This window comes from Lepus europaeus, chromosome 10 (genome assembly GCF_033115175.1).
Source record: "Lepus europaeus isolate LE1 chromosome 10, mLepTim1.pri, whole genome shotgun sequence".
In the NCBI taxonomy this organism is placed as follows: domain Eukaryota; kingdom Metazoa; phylum Chordata; class Mammalia; order Lagomorpha; family Leporidae; genus Lepus; species Lepus europaeus.
This window is the reverse complement of record NC_084836.1, coordinates 38,085,640-38,095,514: the sequence shown is the minus strand read 5'-3', so window position 1 is coordinate 38,095,514 and position 9,875 is coordinate 38,085,640. Positions and strand designations below refer to the sequence as shown.

Genomic DNA, 9,875 nt, shown 5'->3' with positions numbered 1-9,875 from the left:
ACCTTTAGAAGAGTTAAATTACATATTACATATTTTAAAACAAAACTTTAAATAATCTATGCCAATATATCTCAAAAAAGACCAAGTGGCAGGAATAGAATGATAAAGCCCAAGACAAACATCTAACCTAAAAAGGCTTTTATGGTCTTATGCCATTAGCCTATCAGCTGACTACTGAAAAGATTGGATTATGATAACCCATTTCAGCATCAACACAATGCAAATAATATGGCAGTGGAGGCACTGTGGCTCAACAGGCTAATCCTCCACCTTGCTGGTCTGTCAGTTCCTTCAGTCTTCTGACTGCAGTCGTTACTGTGACGGCGGGAGTGGTGCATGTTTAGGCACCACCAGCTACCACTTCCATGCAGAGACCACAGCGCCAGGTTCCTATACCTCATCTCCTCATGGTTTTACCACAGCAGGAGCAAGTGTACTTGGTGAGCTGGTTGATTTCGAGTTTTGCACCATTTTCCAGAGGGGGATGCCATAGTGGGTCTGGTGTTCACCTACGATCCCTACTTTCTTGGTGAATTCAATCACATCACCGCCACTAGGTCCATGCACAGGGAACACTAGGCCCTCTTATCAAAATACCTCGATAACGTTTTGTAGCTACTTGCCCGTACAAAACACCCTGTAGTGTTCCACTCACTGCCTATATTCCCACTAAACTAGGATTTTTTGCTTTTTACTTGTTAAACTTCTTATTTGGTACTAAGCATATTTGGTGCTTATTTATTTATTTTTATTTATTTATCAAGTATATGTGGTGCTTACTATATTTGGTTAAACTTAATTTGGTGAAGTATTAAACATTTAAAATATATTATCTCAAAAATTAGAAAGGGGAAGGAAAAAGGGTGGGAGAAGGGAATATTATAATGTTCTTAGAATTGTATCTGCAAATCACATTGAATCTGTTAGAAGCTAATTAAATTTAAAATAAAATAATCATTTTTTTAAAAAACAGATCAAGCCATCAGTTCCCCTTCAGCAAGTTTCTCCAGAAACTGCACTGCCATTCATGATTTATGAAACACCCTGTTATCAGACCCACAGCCAGTTTTTGTGACTAGCTGTTTACTCCGGACCCTGTTCCTCTAATTCCTGACAGTCCGTCAGTCCTGCCTTCCCAAGTGCAGCTTTGCCTTCTGAACTCCTTAAAAACCCTGAACCTCCCTCGGTCAGGAGGCCGGCAGTTCTTCAGACACTAGTCTTCTGTCCTCCTCGTGTGCTGGTAGACTGTTACACTTTCTCTGTCCTTTATTCTCCAACTTTGTCATTATTCTGATTCCACACCATTGACAAGGACCAGATTTTCATATCAGCCTGATGGTAGCATTTGACAGTGTTGAGGGTATAAATTCTTCTACCATATCTAATAGTTAATATGATGTCCCTGAATAGAGGTGGGAAAGAGTTCCCAGTAGCACACCATTATATAGTATTGCCTATGCAAAAATATAATACATGTGGTAAATCATGTTAACAGCATAGTTAATAGTAAAATATAAAATGTGTTTTGTAACGAGCTCACAAGATTTCTGAATTTAACAATTGATGCTGCTGAGCTGGTAGGCTTCTGGCATACCGGTAGTCCTGATGATATGAACATGTCTGGTTTCACTCACCCCTGAAGACCATTTTTGTCCTTGGATAAACCGAGAAAGGAAAGTGACTTTATAATTAATCTGTCTTTGTCTCTCTTTCTCCATTGTCCTCTCCCTTCTTCTCTTTTTTGTAAATAAGCTAGTTCATGTTGTATTTCAGTAATTTGTAAGAGCAGTCTTACTAGGGCTTGATTTCCAGTATAATTTTATACATAGTAGAAAAATAAAAATACATTAAAGAGAAGTCATTCACATAGCCTTCTTTCTATGATTCTTTCTACAAAGTACTGTGGTTAATATTTTAATATAAGCCAACTTCAGTTTTTTTCCTTATGAGTACTTATATCAATTAGCCTTCTCCCACCATCCAGGCAGCCCAATAGCTTGGCCTATGAATGCCTCAGGGCCAAAAAAACTACCACAGAGAAAAAAGTATTGTTTGTCTCCCTGATTCAAATTAGACTTCTTAAGAAATCTGTGATATAAGCCAATAGCATTAAAAGCAAGTCTTCCTATTATATAAGCCAGGATTTTTTGTATGATAAAAGGTTTTGATAATCTCAAAAACCTAAGACATTTGGAGTGCTCATAGCACTGTGTTTATTCATTAGTCAGAGTGAGGTAGAACATGCAATAATGTAAGAGCAATTGCCCATCTCAAAAAGGGAAGCTTGACAAGTGTTAGGATTATTGAGGACACAGCTGGACCTTACTTTGTGGAGCACTGAAGGATGCTGAGAGGTTCACATTTCAGCACTGGAGAGTTGGGGGACTGGGGACATGGCAGCAGCACAATGGAAACGGTGTTAGGAACCCAACACACATTTTAGAGTCTCCCAAAATATAAAAGACAAGGTACAGCTGCAAGCTTTTGTCATGGAACAACCCCCAAAACCAGTTGGAGTTGTTCTATAACCCCCAACCAGCACACAGAAAGGCAATCGGGGACTCGGTTCCTGGATTCCCTGAAGGAGTAAAGGCAGGGGATCTTCCAGTTCCAGTTGTGGGGTGAGGGCTTTGTGTTCACTGCATGTACGACCTCCTGGTTGGGGGTGCTTGTGCTGTGGGGGATGGGAATGGGAGTCTCATGCTGGGTTTACTCCAAGTTCCTGTCTCAGGATGAGAGTGATTCAATGCAGTCTATTAAATGGTGTACAGTGTCATGAGATACTCAACATGATTACCTCATAAACTTTTTACCCCCAAATAAGTTCACATTCATTGTTTTCAAGGATTAGCACATGGACCTATCTCTAGGCAGTTCCACTGAACTCACTGCATGCCCTTAAAGACATTTGAAGGTAATAGATTCTAAGGATAATATTATACACAACACGTAATTCTATTTTAAGGTAAAGTGTGGTGAGTACAAAACATCTCTTATAAAAAGAAGAGGGGCCAGTGTAGAAAAGCAAAGCTCACTTTTTGAGGAAATGAGAGATATTATGGTGAAAGACATCTTTAATAGGTAGGTTTGATGAAGCTTGCATACCAGGCCAAAACAAGAACAGCACCCAAAACAAAACAAAACAAAAACAAGAACAGGTTTGGAAGCTGGAGAATGGAAAATGTGATCAAACTGTTAGGTTAGTGTAAGCATTTTGAAAGGAATAGGTAATTTGATCAGAAAACAAATTCAATAAAGTGTATTGAGTGTTTCACACATTCGCCAGGAAAACTGAAAACCAGATTTCAAAACCAGGACCAACAGTGTAGCACAGAATTAGCCTCATGAGGAAGCCATGAGCCTCCACCCTTCAACTGGGTACAGTGCCACGTTTTACCATGCTGCTCACAGTGACAACACAAGAGCTGCGCTCCGGTGCTCCTTACAGAACTTCTGCCACCACTGTTTCTGAGAGTTGGATGGGGTTTCCGCCACTGGAGCCATCAGGACAGAGCTGACCCTGTGCAAGTCCCACTTCTTTACATCCTCAACTTCCAGAGGAAAACATTCAAAACACTGCCTCCAGCGTGGGAGCCTCTATCTGCCTGGGAGATTTAGGAATCGCTCGTGAGTGCTAAATTTGAGGGACGCTGGAAGTGAAGTATCTGTCAACTTCAACTCCAAGGGTGCAATAGTATGAATGGTTCCACCAAAATTCATGTTGAAATATAATCCACATTGTGAGCTACTAAGAGACCTAATTATCAATCTGAAAATGCTATTTGATGTGTGACATTTTAAAAATTCTTTCTTCTGTTGATGGATATCACCATGGATGCCAGAGCTTATTTATCATGAATGTTGCTATAATAAACAGGAATGTACAATTATCTCTTTAATATATAACTTCATTTCTTTTGGATATATGCCCAATAAAAGGACTACTGGGTTATATGGTAGTTATATTTTAAATTTTTGAGGAACTTCCATACCATTTTCTACAATGGCTATACTAATTTACATTCTCACCAACAGTGTATAAGAATTTTCCTGTCTCCACATCCTTGCTGTTTATCAGTTTTTACATTTTTAAAAAAATTTTTACTAATAAAGAATAGATTTCATGTATTTCATCGGCACAGTTCTAAGAAGATAACCATAATGCCCTCCCTCCTTCTCTATGTCACACAGTCCCCCTCCTTCAATCCCTCCCCTTCCTTCCTTTCCTTTTCTTTAATTTTTGCAAATATATAATTTGAGTTTACTCTATAATCACAGGCTTAATGCACAACTGTAATATTCAATAAATAAAAAGTCTAAAAACCACAGTTCCACAGGAGTATAAAAAAGGGCTTAAAAACAATAGTCAAATCACAAGATGTCTGTTTCATTCCTATACATTTATTGTGTTCTATATTAACTACCATATATCAGAGAAACATATGATATTTGATTATAAGCATTCTAACTGGGATGAGGTGATACCTCATTGTGATATTAATCTGCATTTCCTTGATGATTAGTGATGGTAAACTTTTTTTCCTATACTTATTGGTTATTTGTGTTTTTTTTTTTTTTTTTTTTTTTTTTGGACAGGCAGAGTGGATAGTGAGAAAGGTCTTCCTTTTTGCCATTAGTTCACCCTCCAATGGCCGCTGCGGCCAGCGCATCATGCTGATCCGAAGCCAGGAGCCAGGTGCTTCTCCTAGTCTCCCATGCGGGTGCAGGGCCCAAGGACTTGGGCCATCCTCCACTGCCTTCCCGGGCCATAGCAGAGAGCTGGCCTGGAAGAGGGGCAACCGGGATAGAATCCGGTGCCCCAACCGGAACTAGAACCCGGTGTGCCGGCGCCGCAAGGCGGAGGATTAGCCTGTCAAGCCACGGTGCCGGCCTGTGTATGTTCTTTTGATAAATGTTCAGACAATCTGTATTTTTAATTCAGATTATAGTTTCAGTGGTCATTTAATATTAATATCGTTTCTCCTTGATTCTCTTACAGATTTGAGAATTTAGAGTTCTAAGATGCAAATTTCACATTAAATTTTAACTTTGGAGTCTCTTAAATTTATACATTCACTTAAGTTATTTTAGTATAAATTGTTGAATTCCAATATATCAAAAGGCTAGACACTTTACATTTATACACAAATTGCAACACACTAACAGTAAAACCCAAGTAAAACTTAGACTACTTAAAAGCAGTAGCAATTAACATGAAGGCCACAGAGATCTCCATAGAGTACTTCACAAAGCTTTGGAACACAGCTACCATGTCTGCGCCGACGGCAACTGAACTGGCAGCAAGCAACTTTCAGATACCACTATGAGAGCAGCATGACCCATCGTTTGAATTAGTTAGCTTATAATTTTATTTATATTATTAAAGACTATCCCAACTCACTGTGGTTACCAACACACTATTTATAAAGCATGTACAGAAGCTTTCTGTTAGTTTAACAACTGTTGAGGTCATACCATATTGTTTCTGCTCAATACCTAGCCAGTTTTTCTTACTGATAAATGTGATGTTGCAGGATATGATGTGTGTTGCAACAATGTTCTTCCATACCTGGAACACCACACTTCACAGTTTTAGCTACTTGGTCATTGGCAGTTCTAGGACAACAATGCAATGCACCTGTGTAGGGTTTGTGGGTTTTTTTAAGTGACTGACTCCAAAAAACTTAACCTGTGCAGGAAAAGATATATGAACACTGAGCTCCTAAGATGCGATTAAAAAATGTCTAAGAATAAGACCAAAGTCAGCGAACTCTAAAGGCTTCCATAGCCCTGGCAACTCATGACTAGAGCCTAGGGAGATTACTGACGCCATGAACAGGAGTGTCAAATTGTTAAGTCAGCAACAGGAGTCACTGTGTACTTACACCCCATGCGGGATCTGTCCCTAATGTGTCGTCTAAAGCCAAGTGATGCTATGACTGGTACTGAAACAGTATTTTTATACTTTGCGTTTCTGTGTGGGCGCAGACTGATGAGGTCTTTGCTAATTATATACTGAAGTGATCTTCTGTATATAAAGAGAATTGGAAATGAAAAAAAAAAAAAACAACCTGGTGTTAAAATGGAAATGGCATAGAAAATTAATTATTTTGAAAAAAAAATTATGTAGGATCTCTGTCTTTAATGTGCTGTACATTGCTATTTAATGCTATAATTAGTAATCCAATGGTAGTTTTTTCACTTGATGTTGCTATATGGGCAAAATGTTGAAATCTTTACCTAATATATACTAAATTGATCTTCTGTATACAAAGAGAATTGAAAATGAATCTTTACATGAATGGAAGGGGAAAGGGAGCGGGAGGGGGGAGGGTTGCGGGCGGGAGGGAAGTTATGGGAGGGGGGAAGCCATTGTAACCCACAAGCTATACTTTGGAAATTTATATTCATTAAATAAAAGTTTAATAAAAAAATGTCTAAGAATAAAACTGATACCTTATGACTTAATTATTGTTTATAGCCCTTGTCTATATTCCTGTGGAACAGTGGTCTTCCTCTTTTTTGGTTGTTGAATATTGTAGTTAGTGGTGCATTAAGCCTGTGACTATAAATTATGCTACTGTAAAAAATAAGAAAAGGAAGGAAAGAGGGGGATTGATGGAGGAAGGGAGGGAGAGAAGTATGGTTATCTGCTTAGAATTTTATCTATGGAATGTATGAAATTGTTCTCTTTACATTAAAAAAATTCAAGAGAAGAGATTCAAGAAGAACAAGAGCTATAGATCCTGTTCTCAAATTATCCAATTTACCAAGTCACTCCACCCTATTCTGGAAGAATGACCAGCAGTCTGAAGTGTTGCTGCACGTGTTGCAGAAATGGATGTGCCTCCTCGTAGATGGATGTATGAGGCAAGAAGTACAGTGTATTTAAGGAGTAAGTACAGAGTAAGTACTAAGGCTTGAGCCTATGATGAATCATATCTTGAAGGTGTGTGGCTATTTCCATGGGAGGAACTGATAAAAACAAAGGCTGTTTTGAAGTTCAAGTGACTGTTTTCACCCATCAGTTCTAAGGACACCACTGCACCATTGAGAGTGCGGCAGGAGTGCTGGCGACCAGGGTACATTTGGCCCTCTGAACTTGTGAGATCTGTCAGAACAATAGATTAATTCAGTAACTAAGGCCATTCCTTCTCTATGAAAGGAAATGAATTCTTAGCTCAATAGTTTGTCCCACGTTATGTTAAACTATGCTTTCCAATCAATGAATCAAAAATCCAACAATGAAATAAAAAGGCAGCATACAATAAAACTGCTGACAATACAAAGATGACCTGAATTCAATATAAACCTCTCCTATTTTGAATTTCCTGGGGAAAGTTAAATTGCAGAGATTAAATCCTGCTGAAAATTATAGTCTAAAGACACAAACTCAGAACTCAAATATTGTCTTTCCTTGTAAACAAATTTCCAAAGAATTAAAGGTATGAATTCTGCAAGTTAAATTTAAAAGGAATTAAAATTTAAAAGCAAACTCACTTGTACTTAGGAATTGAAATTTCAATAAAGCCAAGAATTCATCTTCCCCAACATCTTTTTTACTCTGTTTCAGCCAGTAAGGTTCTCTGGGGGTTGTTTGTTTTAACAGCACATGAATGTATTCTCTCCCTAGAACTGAAGAAGCTCTTCAGTACAGAACGGAAGATCCAAAAGCTAATAGGAGACAGAATAGTTCAATAGTTCTGGACTCATTAGAAATAAGTGAAGGTCCAGGCTTGATGCAATTCTCCCAAACCCATTCTTAATTGTTATCAAACCACTGCAGAAACCCAATCACTTGTGGGACAAGGAGCAGAGACAGAGACCTTTTGGATGCCAGCCTCATTAAGGTACTAGCCAGTCTAAAGTCAGCTGTCCAAATTCTAAGGATTAGGTCCTTAAAAGTATTTGGAAAAATTTCACATCAGGAGGCTAGCTTTGACCCTATAGTGACGCCACAACTGGCAGGAAGATCCGACCATGAACTTGGTTTTCTCAGTGACCATTTTTTAATCATTGCCTTTTACAAAGCATAGTAGTGGTAGCCCCACTTATTGGATCATAAATTGAAGCATCATTTCCCCATCTTTAATACTCAGATATCTTAATTTACATTTACTCATTGATTTTAGCATTTCTGGCCCTCCAATTCTGCCTTTCGTAGTCTCTAATATATTTTGTATTTCAATTTTTTTTTTTTTGACAGAGTGGACAGTGAGAGAGAGAGACAGAGAGAAAGGTCTTCCTTTTCTGTTAGTTCACCCGCCAATGGCTGCTGCAGCCCGTGCGCTGCGGCCGGCGCTGGTCCGAAGGCAGGAGCCAGGTGCTTCTCCTGGTCTCCCATGCGGGTGCAGGGCCCAAGGACTTGGGCCATCCTCCACTGCACTCCCAGGCCACAGCAGAGAGCTGGCCTGGAAGAGGAGCAACTAGGACAGAATCCGGCGCCCCAACCGGGACTAGAACCTGGTGTGCCGGCGCCGCAGGCGAAGGATTAGCCTAGTGAGCCGTTCAGTCTTGTGCACAACACTTTGGTAATCCTTGCTTTGGAGATGCTTAAACCAAGGAAACCTGGATACTGGGAATGTTTCTTCCTCATCTACACATTTGTTGAGCAGAAAAGTCTCCCACAATGGATTCAAAATTTAAAATTTTACTTGAGGCTTCTGTAGTTTATGCCTCTGGGAATCTGGGGTAGACTACGTCTCTGCTATGTGCTCACAAGAGATGAATTTTTCTCATATTTTTAATGTCCTGACCACAAATAGCATTTCTCTTGTACACATTTTTCTACCTCAGCCACCTCCCAATTCTTTGCAGCAAGTTGAGTCTGCTGCTTAAATGGATATTTTCTTTCTCTAACCAATGTGAAACTAGCATCATTTACAGGATCTCAAATCTCCTTTTCATTTTTATTTTGCTTTTTGGATTGACATTTATTTGTTTAACAATTTTTCATAAATTTAGTCCAGTGAGGATCATTCATAATAAGAAATAGGAAATGAGTAATCTCTGGACCTACTAACACCACTATTTTTTTCAAACAAATCTTATTCGCTTTCATGTCTATAAATTGGATATTCTTATGCAGGAGGAATTCTCCATAAGATCAACATCTGTCTAAGGCCAGACCTTGACCTTTCCTGCCCAGTGTCTCTTTAACATATTTGTGGCAACTTCTCTTGAATTTTCAGTTTCACAAATTTGTTAATCAGGTTACCCTAGGACACAGTAATAGCTATCTCTTCTCCATACACAATGAGTTTCAGGTCCATTTTGATCCTTAGTAATTCTCTAAATATTTTATGATGATCCCGATTTTCCTTTTGCTGATCAGTCCACCATGTTTTAAGCACATTGAACAATTATAATCATTAAGGAGAGATTTCCAGACAACTCTTAACTGTGAATGCTAATTATTAGCAGTGCTTCCTCAAATGTTGTGTTTTCCTAGATATCGATCCATCCTGGGACAGCTATTCCAAAAAACTCTGTGAGACCTTCTCTCTCTTTCTGTGCTGGATTCCATGAGAATCCAACACAGGTTTCAATCTGACAATAAATAAAATATTAAATTCAGAAACACATTTTAATATGGTAGATATTTTTAGAGTATATTTTAATATTTGGATAGTTATAAGCAGATCTATCTCCTTTGTGGTTTTCCTGCCTTCTATCCTAGCCTTAGTGATCTCATTGTTCCATTCATCTCTCTCTGGTCTCCCTCTGGCTTAATATTTTCTTTTCTCATTACCTTCTGCTGATCCTCTTCTGATAATAAGACTGACAGATAATTTTCAAGATACTCTTGATTTCTGAGAAAAATTAATTCCTAGAAGTAGCATGTGCCAGGCATAAGACCCTTGGCTATTTACTCA

General features: G+C 38.7%; 1 pseudogene; it reads right to left on the bottom strand.

Annotated features, from left to right (window-relative positions):
* Positions 1–250: 250 nt before the first annotated feature.
* LOC133768016 (large ribosomal subunit protein eL43-like) lies at positions 251–5,343 on the bottom strand (annotated as a pseudogene).
* Between the last annotated feature and the right edge of the window lie 4,532 nt (positions 5,344–9,875).